This window comes from Protopterus annectens, chromosome 4.part1 (assembly GCF_019279795.1).
Source record: "Protopterus annectens isolate FY-2018-M chromosome 4.part1, PAN1.0, whole genome shotgun sequence".
Lineage (NCBI taxonomy): Eukaryota > Metazoa > Chordata > Ceratodontiformes > Protopteridae > Protopterus > Protopterus annectens.
The window spans coordinates 459334934-459359698 of NC_056734.1; the positions used below are offsets into that span (position 1 = coordinate 459334934).

Sequence of the window (24765 nt, forward strand, 5' to 3'; positions counted from 1 at the left end):
ACAGCAAACATTGTTCGTCTGGTAAACTAAAACACAAATTAAATCTAAAAATTACACCTGTTACATGAAATGATCTTTGAGAAAAGGGACAGCTGTTCTATCAAAATGGTAGTTTGATAAAAGAAAAAAATGTATAGTTCACTGGACATTTACTTATCTTTTTAATGGACATTTTTTGCCTGTTTTTTTTTTGTTTGTTTGTTTTTCAGCTGGCCCTTGTCTTGGGGATCCATGTGAAAATGATGGATTATGCAAGGAGATATCAGACAGTGCTAACAGCACTTTTAGCTTTATCTGTGAATGTCAAGAGCCATATGTGGGAAATACATGTGAAAACATAAAGGAAGCAGGTAATCCAGTCATTCCTTGTAGTCATAAAGGATTGCATGCTTTCATTTTCACTTACAGGTGAGTCACAAATGCATCTTTAGATAGAGCATCTTGGCCAGACATCTCGGCTATATATTTAAAGTGTTCTGTCACAGTGTTGTACTGTATCTACCTACCATGGCATGTAGTACCTCCTGTACCATGCTGCCTTTTCATCCCACTTGCGCTTGCTGTAGAAGATGATGCTTAAAATTAAAACCTTTGTAAAATAGTATGGTTCTTTACATGACATCCATGGAAAGTTCATTGACCTTTACCCTTGCTGTTATCAAAGTGGGGACAGCATACAGATGCATCCACAGAATTTGTTGGACAAACCACAGTGTGTGCTTGGTGACTCATCCATTAAAGTTTGTGGGATGCACCCTCACACTATCCTTCCAGTGATATTATTGAGCAATGCAGTAGAAAAATTAAAAAGTCCACAAAACTATGACTGCACTAGAAAGAAAGTATTTTGGCTACTAGGAAATCTTCTGACGTGTGTGTGTGTGTGTTTGTGTGTGTGTGTGTGTGTGTGTGTGTGTGTGTGTGTGTGTGTGTGTGTGTGTATATATATATATATATATATATATATATATATATATATATATATATATATGTGTGTGTCTACTTCTGATTGTCGAAATCACACTTGTTCAACAACCAAAAGATGGAACCCATTTAAGCGAAAGTGCACTAAGTCAAAAGTGCACTTTCGCAAAAGCCAGTTCTTCGAAGCACATTACACTGGGGATATGGAAATATATCCTTTTCCCCACTGTAGTGCGAAGTCGGAGTTAGTATGTGCAGGGGGGCTTGCCTCCCTGCAAAATACTTTTTAAAGTAGCTTTTTATTCATTTTTTTCCTGGTTCGGAGAACCGGCTTTTGCGAAAGTGCACTTTCAATGTAGTGCACTTTTGCTTTAATGGGTCTCGATATTTCTTGTTCAAGATTGTGAAATTTCGATCAAGAAACATAGACCCATATATATATATGTGTATATATATATATATATATATATATATATATATATATGTGTGTGTGTGTGTATCTATATATATATATATATATATATATATATATATATATATATATATATATATATATATATATATATATATATGTGTGTAGAGTAGTCTAGATAGTAAAGATGTGCTCCTGCAAAAATACACATGTATTCCTCTGTTGCAGAGCCCAATTACATGTTTGTGCCTTATAATGCAAATGTGACATTATTACTGAGAAACAAGTTTTATTTACTTATTCTATTTCATTAACCAATTTAAGACCCCCCCTTAAGGGTGATTACTTGCTTTTAAAGGCAACCCTGGTAAAGTGGCTTGTTTAGGATCATAGCATCTCGGAATCAGAGCAGATCAATACGGACAACAAAGTCAGTAAGCTGTTAGACCTTTTTTGCCTTGCTAATACCTACACTCATGATGTACTTCCTGCCTCTAGAATAGAAAAAAGGGATGAAATTGGGAATGCCCATCCAGTTATCAAGGTTCATCTTGGAGGATGCAAAGGTGTCAATGAGTTTAACATGTAAAGCAATTTATTCCAGGGATAGGGTAAATGTCAGGTAATAAATCTGTCCCTCCAGCATGTTTTATTTATATGTTTGTAGATATTCAAATCCTTAGTTCTGTTGTTTGTACAGCGGTTTGTCTTGCAGAAATACAAGAGATAAAGGAAGGTTGGGTCCTTAATGGGAAAATGCAAGACACATATTTCTAAGTAAGAGTATATAAACAAGCCAGTCCTAGTAGCCAATAATTTTTAGAACAGCAATCTTTTTAGTTTGGAACTATTGGAGGTTTCCTAGCTGTATGATTGGTCAAGATAGGTATATGCTAAATGGGTCATGATACTTGATAACTGATCTCATCAGGAAGCCTACAGAAGAGTGGTAACTGCTTCTGAATTGAATGAGATACTTTAGATATCAGTTATGCTAAATAGGATTTCCTGACCACTGAAGCTACATGGTAGTCAAAGGAGAGAAAATTGTTGACAAAGGTGCCAAATTTCCGACCATTATTACCAGTTTGGAGTGGGGCACTGGCTATACTGTAAGCTGAGAATGATAGCTGTTTACCAAATGTGGCAATACTGCATTTTTCTGACATTTAATTTTAACCCTTTTCAGTTACAAATTGCCTGACTTGTATAAATGTAATGTACTTTAGAAAAATATGTATGATCTTGAGGAAGTCGTTCCGTACTTGATCCAGTTTTAAATGACATAAGCTCAGTGCCCCGAAATGGCACTTGCGATGTTCATTGAACCTTAGAAGAATGTGAGCCCAATATATAAACTATTTTGTGATTTCTGGAAGATATGTGGAAAAATGACATTACAAATTTACAACAAACATTTTTTATTCTATTAACTTAAAAACTCTGACATCCATATTATGTTTTGTTTACAGAAACACCACCACCAGCAGGCCCAAATCCAGTGTATATCGCTATTGGAGTTTCTGTGTCTCTTACCGTCATTATTATCGTCATCAGCCTCATTGTATGGCACTTCAGATGCAGGTAAGATAAATAAAATCGAATGTTATATACATGAGATTATTCGCAGAGACTGTTTCCTTTTAAGACCTTTTGCTACTCTTCTTTACATGATACCAAATGGCTGCCACCCTTCCCAAGAATAGGCCTGCATATTTTATTTCTTACAGATTGCAGTGTGGAGTAAGGAAGAAGAGATAATGCCCCACAACAGGAATTTAGATCATTTATGCAGCCCAGGTTAATAATGCAGGGAGGAAATCATGAGTGATACTATGTTCTGGTGTTGATTACAAGTAGAATACAGCAAGGCATGCATGTCTTCGGCATGGACCACCAGCACCACTACATGCTGTTTTGTTGAACAATCTCCAAAGTACTGCAACCAATGCTCTATGACCAAGAGATTTTTGCATCTAACAAATATGTCACAGAGTTCTGTACTATTTGCAGATGAAGATTTCCAGTTTCTAGCCTAAAGTTAAAGGCTATGTAGTAATCCAACAGCAGTGAGACTAAAGAATGCAGTCTTAAAAAAGATCCTTTAGTGAAATCATGTGTCTTACTTGGGCGATGTTACTTGGATGGTGAAAAATTAAGTAACTTCAGCAAGCACCTGGTTCCCTTAATGTAAGTCAGTTATTAAGAGCAAAGTCCAGACTGTACACTCAAGGCCCAACTCATTTTAACCCTTCACCAAAACCAAGAGGGAAATATATCGCATTACAAAAGGCTTAAAGGTGGCAGGAGTAGCCATAACATGCATTTTGCACATGATGAACATTACCCAAATTTTTTTATTTATTTATTTAATATTTGTTTACCAGGAAAGTCTGACTGAGACAGAGCGCAATGGAAGCCAGGAGAGGAAGGCTCCAGACCCAAAACCAAGCAGCATTATGTTTTTTCCACAAACCTTTCATAACTAATGTTTGAAACTCAGTTAACAGAGGAAACCGGAGCACCCAGAGGAAACCCATGTGAATGCACAAAGGACATGCAGACTCCACACAGGAGGCACCCAGCTGAGAATTGAACCAGAGAGCCTCTTGCTATGAGGCAATAATACTAACCACTACACCATGGCACAGCCCAAATGTTTTTAATTTATTTAAGGTGGTGCCCACACTGTCAACTAATGTTAACACGGCTGATATCTTTCCCTGAGGGAAGAAAGATAAAGTTGAGTAACCTTTCCATAGTACTAATTACTCAAACATCCCCTGAATGACTTCACCAAGTAACAGCATACAAACCATAACTAACAATGGTGGACGAGAAATGAAACCTGAGGAGGCCCCCACAGTAGCAGGTGGCTTAAGTGTTAGTTCATTCCTGGTATCTCCATCCACCTGCACTCTGACAAGGAGTGGGCAAACTACTCACGGACTGCAGAACACAAACAATAGTAGGCCACAGTCAACCACTTCAGTAGGATTCTATGATCCACACTGCTGAAACCATCTGACAAGTCAAGCAAGACCAAAACTCACAGCAATGATCACTTATGACCAGGAGAACATTTCTAAGTGTAAAAAAAGCGATCTCTGTATTATGCAGTACTGAAATCGATCAGTGAGATAATGAGGCGCTAAATATGATTTGAGCCGCACTACAACGAGCTTCTTAATAAACTTGCTACAGAAGGTAGGTTTGAAATAGGGTGCACGTCTTGGGATTATAATGGTGAAATGTTGGCTTCTTTAGAACAAAGTTACTTAATGTCTCTTTTTGATTATGCAAACTTCCCTGGTCTTAGAGAAATACAAACAATCTAGGGAATAGCTTACTGGAATGAATACATACAGTCAGGATTTAACTGACTTGGTTGGACCTGGGTCCACCTCACAAGTACATGGATACATGCATAAGATCAGAATCATGACACACAAGTAGTCTACATAATAAAATGTGTGCGATGAAAATTGAAGAGGAAGCCATAGAGAAACACCTCAAAGTCCTATGGAGGTAGATGAGAGCTTTCTGCCTAATGAGTTCACCATTGAAAATGTCTGCCATGCATAACAGACTGGAAGTGTACAGCCTGTCTACCATGTCAAAAAGCCAGTAAGCTCAAAGCAAAAAATATCTTCCTAAACAAGGACTATGCCTTCTTAAGGGAAATTTCTGCGTGATAACGTGAATAATGATCCTCAACACTAAGCTTATTCTTAGGCAGATAGCTCTCCATTGACACTAAAACCGGTGTTCATTTTAGCAAGCATAGCAGTCTGATGAACCTGGTCATACCATGGCTAAAGTATCCCAGCTGAGACTAGGATGTGCATGGATTGAAGCAAAATTACTTAAGTACATCAGGTGTTAATTCAGAGCAGTAGATATTGCCACTGCATTACCAGAGCTTCTAGAATGTTGCAGCAGTAGCATAGTTTGACAACCACTGCCATAGTAATATTCTAATGGATTCTTGTGGTTTTTTTTGGTAATTCAGTTTGGAAGAGGGTTTTTTCCATACCCGTTCACCTCCCACACTCCTCAGTAAGGGGGTGGCAGCTCCCCTTACAAATGGAACTAAAAGAACAAGCTGCTACTTCCTCTGTTAAAAATGCCAACATGGTCACTTCGTTTACTGCAGACAGTGTAGTTTCTACAGCAGTGTAGCACAGGAATCAGCAATTATGCAGAACATTAGAGCTTGTGTAACTGCATCACTAGGTATCTGGACCCACAGTTACACAATGTCCAATGTTCTAAATAATCACTGTGCATCAATGATTATAGGAATACTGTGTATTAGTCTAGCGGTTAAGAATACAGTAAGACCGCTTCTCTTCTCAACAGCTCACTATTAAATCAAAGCGCTTATCTACCTTTAGCCACAACAAACACACATCTCCCTCTTAAGGAAAGCATCTCTGTCAACCTTGAGACTGACACAAAAACATCTTACAGAGAAGGTGTAGTACAAGCAATAGGATATGCAATGTACAGCATGAAAAGAACTATAACTGCATGGACACATGGATGTGGATATATAAGCAGGCATCATAAGGCAGAGATTGCAGTCCAAGCCGCTTAGTTCAATACCTTTGGCATTACCAACTTCTCCCAAAACTAATGAGGTAAAAATTCCTCATATCATTCGGGGCCTTACATATTTACAAAACCAAGCAGCATTATGTTTTTTCCACAAACCTTTTATAACTAATGTTTGAAACTCAGTTAACAGAGCATTGCAGGTTCTCTCTTTCCTCTTAAAGATATATATGCCCACCGTATATTCTTCACTCCAACTACTACTACTACTGTCTTATATTATTATATGAGATGTAGACAGTAGGCTACAGAATGCGCTACTGTGTAAGTCTGGAACTATTTTCTTTAAAAGTCAGCCTTTTCATACTGATCACTTCTAGAATATCCTTCAGTCTGGCAGACAAGTGTATATGGCACAATCTGGTCTTTTTCATTGGAGATGAAGAAGTAAAACCCTTGACAGCCAGCAAGGTTGTCCAAATATGCATGAATCATTTAGAGATTACCTGGCTATACCTCAGCATATACACTTCCATTGTAACAGGGCTATAGAGAAAATGGAGTGTTCCCCACTTCTTCTGTTTCCATGGGACAGTATAACAAGGGTTTCACCACAAAGTAAATGCACATGAATATCCTACCAATAAGCATAAGCATGAATAAAAACTGCAACAAGGAGCCAGCCAAGCTAGAGTGTTAAAAACCTTAAACCTCCTGTAGTGGAGGCCCATGAGATACTTGCAAATGAGTCATTAAGGACATATCAGTGCTTCAGGTACATAACTTCTGAATGCCCATGACTTTTTACTTTTTAAGTCTTTATGGGTACATTCAGGCCAATAAAGCCAACCCCCACTAGCTATAAACATGGCATGTTTCAGCCATTTTCTGACCTCATCATTACAGCATAAGGGGATTGTTTGGCTGTACTTTAAAAACACAGAGCTTAAACCCAAGCCTGATGTCCATAAACATTAGGGTGCCTGCAAGCTTAAGGGTTTATTTGCATATATCCCATCAGCCTCTACTGGGCCATTTAGTGAATTGTCTGTGTCCCCTGTGGTTACAGAAGTTCATCATCTCTAGCAATCTAGACAGAATTAGCTGAGGGAGTACTTCATAAACTTCACTAGTATATTCCATCCCATCACACTGTGTTCCCATTCCTCATGGCAGAGCTGTTCTTAAGCCAAATGGTAGCCTGAGCAATACCAACTGGCACCTCCATCCTAAGCCAAGTTTAAAAAAAAAAAAAAAAAAAAAAAAAGGAAAACGTAAAGGTCGTTGGGCCTTCAAGCTAATCAAGGAGCTGTTATATATCTAAAAAGCAGCTGTTTACTGTACCATGCCTTCCACATTTTCAGAGAGCTATGTGGTACTGTTACGGCCTTGCAAGCCAAATATCAATCATCAACTATGCAGCACTAAATGTGTCCCGTTACAGTAGCAGTACCATTTATGGAGTATCATTTAAGCAGACACCACTGCAACCTTAAATGCTTGTGTAATTAAGGAGACTACGTGCAGGGACCAATCTGCACCTATTGCACAGTGCTGATTATCACCCCTAACAGATTATGTCCACAGCAGCTGCCTACTAAATCCCACGCTTGCTACAGCTCTGCTCTAGAAATTATGCAAAGCACTCTTAACTCCTTTTTCTGAAAAAGGCAAGTATAAGTGACTCATAAAGTGTCATATTAAAGGTGGTGTGAGATGGCTGGCTATCCTAGGCCCAAGCAGTTAAAGGTGAAATGGACATTTATGTAAGCACCAAATTACTTTTGCTCTATCTCGTAGTAGTAAAAGCATTTAAGCAGCTGCAATTGCCAATCATGAATGTAGCTGCTTAGATGACAAGGGCATAGTGTATCTTTTATTAACTATAGCAAAAAGTTCCAGTCCTTTCCCCAGTTTAAGAAATTTCCTTGTGCTTGTTTCAACTGCTTCAGAAATGAAACTGTAGCAAGGAGATTTCATAATCTGTAGCAAGGAGCTTCTTTTATTATCGGGAAGCTGTAACTATTAAAAGGTAAGCAACATGACAGCAGCTCCAGTGACACCTAAATACAGCCTGCTTAGGCCATAGAATCATGCCAGGCTGAATAATGCATAATCATTATTTCTTCCATATGCCCTACTGATTGCACACTAAATCCACATCAATACATCTGTTTTTAATACTAACCCTGGGCTAATTGCTAATGAAATCACATTAAAAATCCCATATAAGAATCAGTCCACCTGAAAGTTGCCTCAAATTCAATCAAGCAACCCCTATATTTTATTTGGGGGATAGCTATGATACAAATAACATGTAAGCAATGTCAGGTAGATATTACATACATTACAACCCACCTCCATCCATCTTTAAATGCATGACTAATCCTAAGGATGCAAGTTACCACAAAATAGCCGCATGATCTAAAACTATCATACCTTTTTATTGCCATTGCTCAGAAAAAGATAACTCTGTTACATGATACCGAACCCCACATAACTTCCAGTACTCATCAGTATCCAGATGGATTGCTTATAAACATTTGACATTAAGGCAGGAGGCCCTAAAGTATTGCAACAGCCTGTCCCTTTAAATAAGATTTCCGGTTCCAGCTATATACCATGAAACAAATAAAAAAATCATAAATAACATTCACCAATTCCCATGTAATCATTTTGCCTAGTTAATAAAAATGAAAGCCCAGCATCACTGATGAATTATATGCTGCCCCTTATACTTTTGACTCCCAAAGGCAAAATACCTAAAATGCCAAATAATCAGGGCACTGGCCAGCCAAAAGCAAAAGGGAAAAAAGGAAGAAAAGGCACATCAACAGAAGACAATTGTAAGATAATTTTAAACTGTTCAAGGCAAACACATACTCTATGATGTTAAAACTATTTTAACATTTGAGAAATCCAAGTTCCAGCTCTGTGGTGTGCAAGGATAAAGCTCTGACTGCAGCCCAGATGACCTGTAACTTATTAGAGGCCTAGGTACTGGAGGAAGTCATTCTAAGAAAGTGAGACAGATCAACCCACTGTATGACTATTACCCTGCTGAGACAGTTGTTACAGTATGCAGTAATACTGTCCCAAGACATGTACACTCACCGTAGCTGCTTGGATAATGACAGACAGGTCTCATCCCTAGCACCAGAAGAACAAGCAGACATTTAATTTGAAGGAATAGTGGCTAATGGTCAGTAGTTTTGTTTGTGTGTGTGTGTGTGTGTGTGTGTGTGTGTGTGTGTGTGTGTGTGTGTGTGTGTGTGTGTGTGTGTGCATGTCAGTAATAAAAGCATTAGTGACACGTTTAAACTGAGGCAGCTGTGATGTCTTACTAGATTGGCATTGTTCCACTCTAACAATGACACTTCTGTTTTGAGACTCTGCTTGCTATGGGAGAGAGAGTCACACACACACAAAATATATTTTTTTCAGTGCTGGGACCTGTACTGTTTGGAATTTATTTCTCCAAAATACAAGTAAAAACTAAAGGTCTGTGGTTGACAAAGTTTGCTGATGACTGCAAACTGGGTGCAGTCATAGAATCTCCAAACGATGTCAACATCCTACAAGAGGGTCTTACACAAACAAATGATTGGTGCCAAAGTCATGGCCTTAAATTCAATGCAAAAATATATTATAATTTCTTTCAGTATAAGTAATATTCCTGCAAAATACCACATCAATAGCAACACCTTAAGTGTGCACTCAGTGCTGAGAGACCTGGGCACACAGATTGACAGCAACCTAACCTTTGACCACCATGCCTCCACAGTGGTAAGAAGGGCATTCCGTATTGCTCATCTCATAAGTAAGGGCATTGCCTCCAGAAAAAAAGAAGTTATAACCTCCCTGTACTCTTCCCTCCTCAGGCCAATAATTGAGTACAATGCCCCTTTTGGTATGTACCTTTCCAAGCACCTGCAGCAACTGGAGAAACCACAAAGGTTCCTCATAAGGAAATTCAAGGTCTTCAGCATCTGTCCAATGGAGATTATCTGAAATCACTGTCATTTTATTCTGTTTCATACAGTCTCCTCAGAGGTGATCTCTGCCTTGCATACAAGGCAGTCTCTGACCCTGCTTTACTGGAAATGCTGCATATCCGTTACTCAAATGGTACATAGGTTATTCACTCTAAAGACCTTAGCCTAGTATGTGACATTAATAAAACCTGCTGGAGGGACAGATTTGTCCCCCAGAGGTTACCACACTTTTGGAACAAACTCCCACTTCATGTCAAACAGTGCAGCTCGTTGGCCCTTTTCAAATGCAATATAGACAATTGGATGGGTGACCATAAATTCAACCCGGGGTTCACCTGTGTCTCTCTGTGTCTCTCTTGGACAGAGGCAATAGGTGCTGATTGCGGAAATAAGGGTAAGAATTTGGTTAGGCTTGTAAGGTCCTTAGGGCCATTAGCCTAGTAACTTCCTATGATCCTATGAATCTCCCAGCTTTATAACAACTGGCATGCCCATACTCTTAAAGATGGCATGCACACCACACCAAAAAATAATCACCAAACTTCATGCCACACTGCAAGTCTACAACAAGAGTGTAGTTAAACTTTACTTATCAGAAACATGGCTAACAAACTAAAGGACTCTAAAGCATATTCTTTCATTCACAGAACCACATCTGTGATGCAGCAGCTGAGTAGTGAATGTTTAAACACTATAGCTAATAATGAAAGTAGACAATTCAGTAGGTTTAAAATTGAAACAGTGAGAATGTTGAAATGGAGAGTCTTAATTTCTCATAGGAATTATTTACCTCTGTTCCATGCACTTTAGAAAGGTACACAATTCTTGCAGAGTCACTTTAATGGTGGGGCACTGCAGTAGAAAGATGACTGATAAAACAAATATTTTGATCCTGATATGTAAATGTAGCAGGTGTCCAAGTTACATTCAGCATCTATTACTTTTGGGGATGGTTCATAAATCTAGTTATTATAGCCCATGTTCAGAAAGTCTCATTGACTGACATGCCCTCTGTATGATACAGACATGCAGGCCAGATCTATTTATTGCTTATGGTAGGTGTTTTTAAAGAAATAAAGCCATTTTGCACCCCTCTACATTTTCTGGTGAACCCGGAATCTGAACATTAATACTTCAACCTTGTTTTTTTTTATCTTTAATCCATTATGTTAATAGGTTTTTGTGTCTGAGAAGGAATTCTTATGGCACTGCTTCTATAACCTGCACTCTGTGCAATTCAAAACTCCTTTGAGATCAGTCTTTTATTTAGATTCTGAAAACAAAAATGTTAATGCCCTGACAGTGAAGGTCAGATGACTGATGTGTGAAAGCAGTCACTGATATCGCCTAGGGCTACTGCTATAACATTTAGATTCATGCTAGAAGAGGCTAGATGTACTCTGTCATTCCAGAAGAGTCAAGTCCATCACAGGTAAAAGCCCCAGTCCCACTTTCACCATATCCAGAATGCTGTCACTGCTGGAACTCCAAAAGCACCCAGATCTTCTTGTTTGTAAGTTTATGTGTTGACAGTTTCCCTACAAATTTGCTCCCATACATGAGCTACAGTAACCCACCAGATAAAGGCATAAAAACAGACATGTAAATATTAAATTTACATATCTGAGATCTGAAGCACCATACAATAGGCTTCAGCTGTTGTTAGTACGGCGAATGCCTAGAAGTCATCTTGGGTGATTTTTTAAACTAGCTGTAGGTGAATCTATGAATCACCACCGTACAATCATCAATATGACTGAACTAAAGAAACAGAAATGATGCCATCCTTATTTCCTTTGTGGAGACTCATGAAGATGGTGGATTCTAGTACAGTCAACAGAGATGTGAGTCAAAAATGTCATGGTATGGCAAGTGTGGAGTGAAAGTTGTACAATGAATAGCATGCAGAGAGTGAAAGGTGTACAATGAATAGCATACAGAGAGTGGAAAGTATACAATGAATAGCATACAGAGAGTGAAAGGTGTACAATTAATAGCATACACAGAGTGAGAGGTGTACAATGAATAGCATACAGACAGTGGGAATTATACAATGAATAGCATACAGAGAGTAAGAGATGTCCAATGAAAAACATACAGAGAGTGAAAGGTGTACAATGAATAGCATACAGAGAGTAGGAAGTGTACAATGAACAGCATACAGAGAATAAAAGATGTACAATTTATAGCATACAGAGAGTGAGAGGTGTACAATGAATAGCATAGAGAGAGTGGGGGGTGTACAATGAATAGCATACAGACAGTGGGACTTATACAATGAATAGCATACAGAGAGTGAGAGGTGTACAATGGATAGCATACAGAGAGTGAGAGGTTTACAATGAATAGCATACAGAGAGTGAGAGGTGTATAATGAATAGCATACAGAGAGTGAGAGGTTTACAATGAATAGCATACAAAGAGTGGGAGGTGTACAATGAATAGCATACAGAGAGTGAAAGGTGTACAAACAATAGCATACAGAGAGTGAAAGGTGTACAGCGAATAGCATACAGGGAGTGGGATGTGTACAATGAATAGCATACAGAGAGGGAGGTGTACAAAGAATAGCATACAGACAGTGAAAGGTGTACAAACAATAGCATACAGAGAGTGGGAGGTGTACAAACACTAGCATACAGAGAGTGGGAGGTGTACAATTAATAGCATACAGAGAGTGGGAGGTGTACAGACAATAGCATGCTGAGAGTGAGAGGTGTACAATGAATAGCATACAGAGAGTGGGAAGTGTACAATGAATGGCATACAGCGAATGAAAGGTGTACAATTTATAGCCTACAGAGAGTGAAGGGTTTACAATGAATAGTATACAGAGAGTGGGAGGTGTACAATGAACAGCATACAGAGAGTGAGAGGTGTACGATGAATAGCATACAGAGTGCGAGAAGTGTACAATTAATAGCATACAGAGTGTGAGAGGTGTACAATTAATAGCATACAGATATACACAAGTATAACATTTCTCTATAAAGCAATACATTGAGCAGGAAATATGATTAAGAATGTGCTCATTCATATCCCATTGTTAGAGCATCTCTGTCTGCCTATATCCTAACCTGCCTACAGACTGGATGGTGTGCAGGAAGCAAAATGCAATCTTAAAGATGAAAACTCTCTTTCAGTCTCTCTCACCAGGCCCGATCATATTTAATCAATTTTTAGTCCTTGGTCCAATTTATGGGAGTCCTGATTATCCTGCCATAGGAGAATTTGCAAGGAGAAATCACAGCAACTTAATAAAATGAGAAGGTCAGGCAAATTTACCACACATAGATAGCATACAAAAAATGAATAAGCAAGCACTGAAACACTGTGCATCAGGGACTACATTTTTAATTAGCAAACTCAGGCCATGATATGTTTAAGCAGCAGCAACAGCAGTCCATTTATTAATTTAGCAATGTATGTAACTATTCACTGTGTCTTTGTAAAAAGCCAAGTGTCAAAACTTAGAATATTTATTTTCAAAACTGCTTGAGAATCCATATAACAAACACATATCCAACACCAAGCCATTGGGTGTCTTTAAGTTAGTCTAACACATTATTCATTAGTACACGTACTGCATATCATTTTTGGGTTTGCAGTTTAGCCATTGGCCATCTCATGCTCACACTTCCAAACAGTTAGAAGCATTTAATATTGTTCTGTAGATAAAAATGACTTCCAGAGCTTTAGTTAGCCCTCCCAGAGAAAGCTGCAGGAGTAAGATGCACTGCTGTCAGATTAAGTCTTGGAAGGTCCACATCATGTGTTTAGACTGCCACATATTTGGGTTCCATTAGAAATCTCAAACATTCAAAACTTTGAGCCTCATATGGTCGACACCATATGAGCGAACTTTTGAAAGCTCACAAGTTTCAACGGAGATCACCATAGGGAATATTTCCCTTTACTTCAAAGTAGTGCGATCTCAGAGTTGGTATATTTTAGTAGCGGGGGGGGGGTGTAGAGGGTGCAGGGGTCTTGCCCACCTGACCGGAGCGTTCAGGTAAGTTTTTTATTTTTTTTTTTATTTTTTATTATGTGTTGGAAGTTTTGAAACTTTGCTCATATGTTGTTGATCATATGAGAGTCAAAGTTTTAAACCTTCGAGCATACAATATAGACTCACATATTTTTGTATATATGCTCAAAGCTTTTTAAAGAGACAATCCAAGTTTCTGAGGTATACCATATCATGCAGTGACTATGCTTCTTGAATACTGTTTTGTGTAATTTTCACCTAAATATTAAAGTGCCATTATTAAAATCATTCTGTAAAAATCATATTTTAAGTAAACTCTTGACAGCTGCATCTGCTACTGCTGGTAAAACAATATCTTATGCTTTTATGCATTATGACATAAATTTAGGAAAATCCTAGGGTTAAGATCTATTATACTCTATGGGATGGTGTTTTATATTCCTTATAATACAATGACTGCCGATTAGTATTCCAAAATGTGCATGCTGATTGGCCAGTCTAACCAGCGTGACCGTTGTAAATCCGACATATACTAACCGAAAAAGGTCCGGTCGCCCGGACTTTTTCCATTAGTATAAGTCTTGATTTTTTTTATTTGTGTTAGGTAGCAACGGAGAATGGAAGATCTCCATTGCTGTAATCTTACTATGTTATACATTTAACATAGCGAGATAGCTTCAAAAAAAAAAAGCAACTGAGATCCTCCTTTCTCCGTTGCTTTTTTAAAGATATCTCGCTATGTTAAACTCGTTTAACATAGTAAGACAGCTTTAAAAAAGCAATGGAGATCTTCCTTTCTCTGTTGCTTCCTCTACACAGCTCTAATGTACTGCATAAACATACGCATGCACAGTACATCAGAAAAAGCCCCAGGATAGTGGAAAACTGTGGATGGGCAACACACAGGTATTATAGAAAGGCATTATTTAAGAAAAGTAAGTATTTTTTTTTCTTAAATAATATCATTGTATAATAGCAATAACCCACATCTGGGTGTGGGTAATGCTAGATTTACCCATGGGCATCTTTGTCTGGTCACTCGAGCTTCACCCTCATGACCAAACCACACCAACCGTGGGTAAATCTAGCATTACCCACACCCAGATGTGGGTTATTGCTTAATTATACAATGAAAACTCATTTGTATTCTAAAATGAGCACACTGATTGGACAACCCAACCAGCATGCCTGCTGTGAATAGAGCATTTACCAATAGAATAAACTCTAGCTGCTAGAGTACCATTGAGTGGTCAGACTTTTCTATTGGAATATAATGAGGGACAGTGCAAAATTTAAGAAAAGTCAGGTACGTTCTCAAAATAAAGAAACAGAAATATACCTGATTTTCCTTCTCTTTCTATGCTGTCCCTTGTAAAATCTCATCAGGAAAAAAAAAAAAAAACAACAGTAACAGGAGAGTGTCTTTTCTCCAACGCTTTTCCTGCATTCTACTTATGTACTGTGTAAGCGTGGGGACATAAGCCCCTTACATGCACATTAGATCAGTAAACAAGGAAGAAGGCAGGGGAACACTACAGTGCCATTACACACAGACATTATTTAAAAAGGTAAGCAATTTCTTTCTTAAATAATGTCACTGTATAGCAGCAATAACCCATTTGTTTGTGTGGATGTATCAGGATTTGCCCACTGTTGGCTTTGTTCAGTCACTCGGACAAACCATGCCAGTCATGGGTAAATTCTGAAATATCTACATCCACTTGTGGTTTATTCCTTAATTCTTTACATTATGTTTCATTTTATAATTAATCAATACATTCTATGGGACCATTGTTTTAAGTCCCTATTAATTGCATTATGTTAAATTTTATAATTAATCAGGGGCACTGATCATTTAACAAGGCTCATTTTACATGATTGATGTCCCTATGCAATTAGAAATATAAACATGATTAAATAAATGTACACAAAACACTTTCCAAAGAAATTAAAACAACATTCCTCGAGATCTCCTTGTGTTTATGTTACAATGAATAAGAATGCAAGGCAGTTTTTCTAACACCAGCAGAAATTAAGTACTGGCTTAAAATAAAATATTATGAAACATTTTCAAATATAACAATACTTTATTTTGTGTGTGAAAGTTGCTTACAAAAACATCCAGTGAACACAATGTTAAGTATAAACTAAGCACTAATTAATAGTTGATCTATATAACAAATATGATGACGATATCATATAATTAAAGTTTGTAGGTGACAATAGGGTACCTGAAGCTGTATTTTTCAGCATTACACATCCTTATCACAGAAAGACATGAGACAGATAATGTTTCATTTTGTTTTAATGGCATTCTACAGAAACTTTAAATTTTCATTGAGAATCTTGCTGGCAAGAGGATTCTAATATAGTTTTCTAAGAACACTTGCAAATAAATGTCTTATCAATATTTCACCTTTGTGATACTCAGCATTGCTTTGTTTAGTTACATGGCTACAAGAACATAATTTATGTCCAGCTTTTGTTCTAGTGGCCTGCAGGAAGCTTGGCGAAAGTATAATGGTGGAATTAAACTTACCATAACAGTAGATGTTCAAATTATCACTGCTGCAGTTGCCTTATCTGTATGGATTATATTCTGCCAAGTAAATAATAGTCGATCAGCTTCTAAAGTTTATTAGAACCTTCTACAAGCCCAAACCATTATGAGAATTACCAGAGCTGAAAAAGCAATGGTTTGGATGGAAAGGCCTTCAGATCTTTTATGACAACTGAGACAGGGAGGCTACAGCCCTCAAAGATGTCAGTGCTAGGAAAATAAAAATTAAAGTCCCCACCCTGGCAATAAAAATATGCAAAAATAAGGGGGCTGGAGGGAGAAATGGAGTGGCTAATGCAGCAGCTATCATTCGAACATCTACTGTTATGGTACATTTACTTACAAAAGTATACTATGTTCATCATTTAATTACTATACTATGTTCATCATTTAATTACTGATGCTGTGGCCTTACCTATGTAGGCAGACTACCATAGCTTATATTGACTGGGAGGAGGAGAAGGTGGTGGAAGGATGAGGGTCCAGAAGCACTTGTAGAATCATCCTTGCAAAGCCTGCTCTAGATTTAGAGAAAGAATGCAGTTTGTAGTGCTTTTTATAAAGGTATGTTCAAAGGACCAAGTTGCTGCTTCTAGAATACTTATAGAATCAATCCCTTTCCAAAATTCCACAGATAAAGCCAAGGCCCTGGTAGAATGAGACTTGACCATACCTAGAATAGCTTTATTTTAGTGAGAATCACAAAAGGTAATAGCATAAGACAACCATTTGAAGATAATCTGCTTTGACACAGTTTGTTCCTTTTTCTTACCAGGATACCTGCTCAAATTTTCTGAAAGTTTTAGTCCTGTCAAGATAGTAAACAAACTGTCTATGGACACCCAGAGTATGGAGAATCCTCTCCTCCTCATTTTTAGGGAAATGGATAGCTTGGCTAAAGTAAACTAAGGTACCACTTTAACCATAAATGAAGGATTAATTCTCAAAGCAACCCTATATTTGTGTGAAATGAGATAAGGCTGGCCCACCATAAGAAGTGCAACTCATACACTCTTCTTGCAGAAATCAAAACCATTAATACCATTGTTTTTCCATGTTAAGAACCTGAAATCAGCCTAATGAGTTGGTTCAACTGGAGCAAGTGTTAATTTTTCTGAAACAGGTTAATATGCCAGGGAGGAGCCATCTGTTTTCTAGGACGCCTGGTATGCAACACCTGTTTCAAAAATATTTTTACATGACAATGCATTGAAATGGGGGAAGGTCCATTGGCAGACATGCTGAAATGGCTGACAAGTGTACCTTGACAGAAGAATAAGAAAGGCCAGAGGACAATAGCTCACATAGATATTGCAGAACCAGAGAAATAGTAACCTTAAAAGAGTCATTCATCTTATCTTGGCACCAACTAGAAAATATTTTCCATTTGCTGATATATGATTTTCTAGTAGCAGATATCTTTGCCTCCTTTAATATTTGCTGCACATCCTGAGAAAATATGTGTCTGAAAGAAATTAAAGCTCTGCCATCCAGGCAGTTATTTAAAGTTGTTTCAAGTTGGGGTGTATGAAACAATGCCTGTCCCGTGTGAGTAGGTTCAGTCTCTGGGGAAGCTTGAGGTAATTGTCCTTGGGCATTTCCAAAAGAAAGGAGAAAATTGTTGCCTGGGCCAAAAAGGAATTCACAACAATTATCTTTGGAGATTTTTTCTGAATGTTCAGAATGACCCTGGATATCAGTGGAAAGGTTGGCAAAGGATAAAGAAGCACTCCTGTCCGAGGAAATTAATGTGCATCTGTTTTCCAGGCCTTCCTGCAAGGAGTCTTGGAGCAGAATTTTGCCAATTGTTTGCTTTAAATGGAAGCAAAGAGATCTATCTGAGGCATTCCCCACAGCTGGATTCCTAGAAGACCCCCCATCCATTCAAATTCCATTTGTGAGGGTCTGTTCTGGTCCTCCTCAGAAAGTCTGCCACAAAACAATTCATTTGATGGGATGTAGGATACATGTAGAGTGAGACTGTCCCAAAAAGTTATATCTCCGGCTGCCATAGTTAGTCTGCATAGAGGTTAAGCTCTGATTCCACCCTGTTTGTTTATGTACCACACTACTGTGGTGTTGTCTGTAATCACTTGTAATGATCCTGGGGACCATAGATGAGTCATAGACTGGAGGGCATGTATTACTGCCATTGCTTTGACAATTATGTATTTTGGCCTGCCCTTTTTATTCCATAGACCCTGGACTTTTACTTGCATAGACACTGCTCTCTAATCAAAGTCCGAGGCATCTTTAATTACAGATTGTGCTGTAGTTAGAGGAAAAAATGGGAGACCTGGATTCAGATAAAAATGGTCCACTCACAAAAGGAGTTCCATTTTTATAAATCCCCAAAACACGATTTGGAATGTCATGGGCTAATGGTGTTGGGACCATATAGAGTTTAGGTACCATTTTAACTTTACTCATGTGGAGTCTGACCAGAGGAATCATGAGAATCATGGATGCCATGAAACCTAATAACCTAAGAAATGTGGAACTTTTCACAAACTGCTTTAGAAAAAAAGAATCTAAAACTGGTCTCAATGAAGTTTCTTTCTTTGTTACTAGAAACATTTTTTTAATAAAAACCTTTCTCTATTCAAGAAGGAGGGACAGCTTCTATCACTCCCCTGAATTAGCAGATACTGAATGACAGGAGAGAAAAAAGAAATTAGATCTGGTGGATGAGGAGAAATCCCTGACAAGGAGGGAGAGATTCCCTGTGAATCATTCTCAGAACCCATTTGTCTTAGAATATCTGTTGCCAAAGAGAGAAATTGAGAGCCAGATATTGTGGAAGATTTAAAGGCTTGCCAGGGTAAGAAGGGGAAGACATTCTGTGAATAGTCATTCATACCTGGTGAACTATCTTCATTTCTGAAGAGCAGCTGCTTTTTTTCTGGAGCCTCCTTGCTACTGTTTTTTTTAAAGTCTGTTTGTCAGCAAGAAATTTGGAGAAAGAAGGCAGAAAAATCTTAGAAACCTGGTCTCCGCTTTCCTCTCATCAAGTTTTTTCAGGACCTCCTCAGCAGATGATCCAAACATACCCTTTTTGTCCAAAGGAGAATTTTAAATTTCAGCTTTCTCATCCTCAATTCGTTTTTTTGCATGCAAGCGAACAAAAAGTCGTATAACATTCCAGCAATGTCAGCTCAGGAAGAAGGATCAGCTGAATCATAAGCATATTTTAAAAAGTGTTTAGTCACTTGAGACACAGAACCAATAAGATTATACAAAGATGAGTTTTCCTCTGAAGAGGGAAAATAAGCTAGAATGTTCCTCATATTCTCAAAAGATGCAACCACAAACTTTAATGCATGAACTTGACAATTAAGACTTCTAAAAATACATGTTGCAGAAGAATACACGTTTTACCAAATCTTTCAAAGGCTTTCCCATCCTAATAAGAGGGAGAGGGATTAGCATTTGTCAGATGTTTAGCAATAGCAGAGTTCACAAGGAAATCACTCCTTGGTCAGATCTGGAGTTAGAAAATAAATATTTATAAGACTGAGAAACTTTATGCGATCTATCTGCTTTCTTATGGTCAGCAGGCTGGCTATCAGGCAAGTCACAGGCTATAATAAAAACATTTTCCAATGCTAGAACAACAGGAGGAACTGGAATAGGTTCAGGAAATTCCAGTTATAATAATCCATAATATTTCTGTAAAGACAATGGAATACCATTATGTTTCTACTGAAACAACTTATTAATTCTGGATATGGTTTAAAAAACACTCTAAGGGACTAGCAGAAGAAACACTCTTCTCAGAGCCATAATCAACTACCCAAAGACAGAGCACATAAATTGCCCTCTCACAGTAATTTTCTTCTACAAAAACCTGAAAACCTTCAGACAGTGAAGAATTTTTCTCTTACTATTAATACCAGAACTGGATGGGTCAAGAGCCTGAAATAAACCCTGAGCCAAGCCCAATAAATCACTCCTCTCCAAAGTAAAAGAGACAGGGGGGATGAATATGTCTAATCTTTTTCTTTTTGACAGGAGTTTCTGACATCTGACAGGCAAATCCGTGCAAATACTCCTTGGTGACAGGCATCTCAGTTGGCTAAGCAGATAGTTCCTCCCTGCTTCTTCCCCTGAGACTGATGAGTGGTTCTTCCTTGTCCTGAAGGGTACTTCAACAGCCACAGATGACATGTCTAACCCCAGTCTATAGTGGCTGTAGGGACTACACCAGAGGGAGCCAAAGAAAAAGGTGAATTGCCTGAGAAACCAGAACTGGCTGCAACAGAGTCACCCATCTGTGGCTGAGGCAGATTTGTAGCCTGCTGAAGGGGCTGCTTGGAAACTGTCGTCTTTTGTAACTGGACAAAGGAACCAGTAGGTTGTTCCACAGTGAAGTTGAATATTATGCCTGAAGCTCGGGAAAGTCTAACAGCAGTAGTCAGTGAAATTGTTAAGAATTAAAAAGATAGATTTTCCACCAAAAAACACAGCCAAAAGCACTTTAAATACTTGCCCAGCTCCCAAAAGTAATTTAACACACATTTTAGTTAGGAAAAAACAAATTTAAACTTACTTTGTAACAGTATAAAGTTGCACTTCTCAGTAAAAAATTACTAAAAGTCATGGTGGAATTCATTAAAACACTTTTTCCTAGTTTAATGATCATGTGCAAACTGTCAACAATCAGAGTGGCCTATTTGTTCTCAAAATCCATTTCCTCACTAGTTGCTTACCTTGGCTGTCTTTCTGTTTACATTTGCATACTCTTTTTTTTTTCTTTTTGAGGAAGTTCTGTTCCAAAAACTGTCTTCCATACCCATAACATACTCCGACCTTATTGATTACTGTGTAGGATGTTCAGCCTCTTTCACAATCATTCCTTATTTGCATCATCAACCAACTTGGTCATTCAGTTTGCTGTACCAACCCATGCATCTGAGAAAAAGATGTCGGAAACTAGAGGACTGACTTATGAATCTTGCAATACCCTGATGGTAACTTTTACTGGTGTGACCAAGGGGCTACCATACTTTGATTATTTCTAGAGGCATCTGGCTACCTACTGCTTCAAATAAGTATTAACTCTGAGCTCTTTGTGTTTATTTATGATCTTTATGTATGTGGGAGAAAAGCACTGAATGCTTTAGCAAGCTGTAAGTATCTGTAGTTCCTTGTCTAGACTATATGTAAAGCTCATGAAGAAGGAGATCAGGTTTAGTCATTATAACCTTCCCTTAACCAACCCATAGCGATACATGTCTAGGAGAAGTAACTTACCAATATGCTTCTGAATTTGTTGCATGTGTTTCATCTCCATAAGTTTGTCAATAATGCTGTTTAGGTTGATGAATCGATCCATAGATTCCTGGATCAGCTGCGGCTCCACTGTAGTGGATGAGAACAGTGGCCTGCTGTCATGGATCAAAACCATTGGTGATGCTTTGGTTCAGGAGGATGTACAGTGGATCTGTGTGATTCTGTTCAGTACTGCTGGGAAAGCAGCCAACAAAACTGTCCAGGGCCATGGTTCTGGTGTTTTTAACGTAAGCTAAATCTACCTGAGTCTGGTCCTGGGTGTTCTAAGGAAGATCACAATATGGATGCTGTAGCAGGGATAATAACTGTACTTATTGGTCTACTAAAATTTGCACTAAATTTACTTGCAGATGGATATTGGCAATATACTGGAATTCAGACTATACTGCCCCATTGAAATCAAGGGTATTAGATCCTGGAAAAGATTTATTGTTATCTTTAATGTTTTTTTGTTTGTTTGTTTTTTTTGTTAACTAGGTAAGCCCACTGGACACAAGGAGTAACTTGATGGCACTGTCTGATTAAGTGGCCTAAACAGAGTCACACAGTAAGTGACTAGAGGCTAACAAGCTCAAACCCCAGAAGCAGCTTACAGTCATAATCTCTTATGCTAACTGACAGAGTCTAGAACTGGCAGGAGGCCATAGTTTCATTAATTGTTTTTGAAAGTTTTTTTTTATATATTAAGCGTGACTTTATAGTGGCCATACAGAGAAATGCTTTATACTTGGAGGTAACTTTTTCTTTTTTTTTTTTTTCTGTATAGTTTATTTTATGGGACCATTATTATGGTTTATTCTTGAATCCCTCACCATATTTGTATTGATTAGGATGTAATTAGTAATGCAGTCCTTAAGGGTACTGAAAAATAATTCAAAGTTGTTAGTTTTTGTCATGTTGGGATTGTTTGAAGTGTATTTCCATTTTCATCTCATTAATTTTTCTGTATTCAAAATATGTGAATCCCTCAATATGGCTGAATTGCATACAAAGCTAACCTTAATTATAATAATTATGAAGAGGATCCAGTTTCTGGATCATATCAATAAAATGTTTGTTACATACATTATAAAAGATACCGTTTATAATTTGCATTAGTTGTGCATCAAGACGTTTTTTGTTGAATTGTTTTTAGCCTCTAGAAATGCTAACATCAGGTGCTTAGTTTTGCTATCAAACATCCCTTACGATCCTCTTATGTGACTCATTTGAATCCCACCTGAAGGAGAGTGAATGTTGACCTTACGAACTGCTAGGTGTTGCCACACTCTTGTTATCTTTGGTGATTTTTATTCTTTAATGCTTTACCCTTGAAATGGACACAAGAAGAAACAGCTACATTCCTTTTTTTTTAATTTTTATTAACCAGGTAATCCTGATAGACCTAAGTGCCCCTTCTCTGGAGTGATCCACGAACACCATCTAGTTCAGTGACTTGTTTACCATCAACCAGTTTGCAAGTAAAAACTGAAGAAATTAAAAGGAGAACTACATGAAAAAGCTCACTAGCAGCTCACAGCATTCACTTCCTGTACCAAACTGCCAGTGGGCATGCCCATGCTATGATGTCACTGTGAGAAGCATGCTTACATGCATGCCAGGTATGGTGAAGACCACGTTCTGCTTTTCACTCTAGTGCTCATCTCAGAGCACGCATGCAGCATGTGTTATTAGCATTATAAATCAAGGAAGAGAAAAATATCAAATGCTGCAATACCCTTCTTCCAATCTAACCTTGGGCTACAACCAGGTTCTGAGTCTTCCACAACAAAATGGAATCTTTCCTCTATACCAACAGGTTGACATAAAAAATGTGAAAACCAAACAACATTTTTGTTCATTATACTATTTTAACTGCTGTTAGTTACTCAAGAAAACTCCAGTTTGTGGCAGGATATCAAGAGCAGCAGAGCTTGTAAAAAAGTAGAATATTGTCTTCCATATAACATTTCTTTAATATTACTTTAGAATACGACATAATATTCTTCTCTAATTTTAAATACACAGTGATGTGCCTTTAATTAATGTTGTCATTGATTCCATACTGAAATGGCAACACTTATTGTTTAAGCAATCTACACATACTGTACACAGTGAAACTTCTAACAACCTACGGGAATGGGATTTTTTTTAAACAAGATGTGTGTAACAAATTTTTAACTTGCACTGTTTTGTCTCCTTCACAGAAAGAATAAAAAAGACCAGAGTGCTCAAAGAATTCTTGGCAGTAACAACAGTATCAGCTAGAAAAAAAAAAAACGGCGAAACTGTGAGCAAGACTTTCATAAAAAAAAAAAAGAGTACCACAACTCGAGGACAGATGTGCAATAAATGCTTTAATAAAGGGTGATAGAATGCAAAATGACTAGAAAGGACAAAATGTCAAGGACAACAAAATGCCATCAGTTCTCTTCTAAGTGCAGCAGTAAACTCATCCTGTTCAATGCTTTTTGCCACTGTAAAAAGTATTCATTCTCACAAATAAAGCTGAAGGGAATGACTGTATTTTTAATATAAATATCAGAATTTAGTACTTAAATAATGGCATTTTTGTCTTTGTCATATTACTTATGGTATAACTTCAAATATTTGTAGTCTAATAAAGCATTATATTTTCCTTGCTTTTTATAGTTTTTTTGTATGTAATTCTATAGCTATTTAGCGTGTTATTACCAATGTTGGGTAAAGCAGAAATCTGTGAAAGGCACACTTGGTGTTCTGAAGGCAGTTGTTTATAATTTAAAAATGGGGACGTGAAGTGCAAACTTTTCTGGCAGCTAGAGCAACTCATATTCCTGTGTATACACAACACTTAAAACAACAGAAGGCCTCTGTTGTTTTCATATGTTTTTTCCATGTATTATACAACCATTTTATGCAGAGTGCTTAGACACAGATATTAAACACATACCATTATACAGGAAGTGAGGCATGCATTAGATCAGTGTATTGGAGAATGCCTTTACACTGTTCAGACTGACGTTTGTGCATACAAAAGAGGACCGGTAGTATGTACACCCACTATACAACTGGAAAT

General features: G+C 37.8%; 1 long non-coding RNA gene across 1 annotated transcript; it reads left to right on the forward strand.

Annotated features, from left to right (window-relative positions):
* Nucleotides 1–213: 213 nt before the first annotated feature.
* Nucleotides 214–24067, forward strand: LOC122801377. The gene is made up of 3 exons (XR_006364697.1): nt 214–350; nt 2809–2920; nt 23915–24067. It is a non-coding gene; the product is annotated as an uncharacterized LOC122801377 (long non-coding RNA).
* Nucleotides 24068–24765: the final 698 nt, after the last annotated feature.